Source organism: Bison bison, unplaced genomic scaffold (genome assembly GCF_000754665.1).
Source record: "Bison bison bison isolate TAMUID 2011002044 unplaced genomic scaffold, Bison_UMD1.0 scf7180017864107, whole genome shotgun sequence".
Classification (NCBI taxonomy): domain Eukaryota; kingdom Metazoa; phylum Chordata; class Mammalia; order Artiodactyla; family Bovidae; genus Bison; species Bison bison.
In genome coordinates, this window is record NW_011494679.1 from 145,398 (window position 1) to 145,717 (window position 320).

Sequence of the window (320 nt, forward strand, 5' to 3'; positions counted from 1 at the left end):
CATATTCAAAAGCAGAGACATTACTTGCCACAAAGGTCCATTTAGTCAAGGCTATGGTTTCCCAGTGGTCATGTATGGATGTGAGAGTTGGACTGTGAAGAAGGCTGAGCACCAAAGAATTGATGCTTTTGAACTGTGGTATTGGAGAAAAGTCTTGAGAGTCCCTTGGACTACGAGGAGATCCAACCTGGGATTTCTTTGGAAGGAATGATGCTAAAGCTGAAACTCCAGTACTTTGGCCACCTCATGCGAAGAGTTGACTCATTGGAAAAGACTCTGATGCTGGGAGGGATTGGGGGTAAGAGAAGAAGGGGACAACA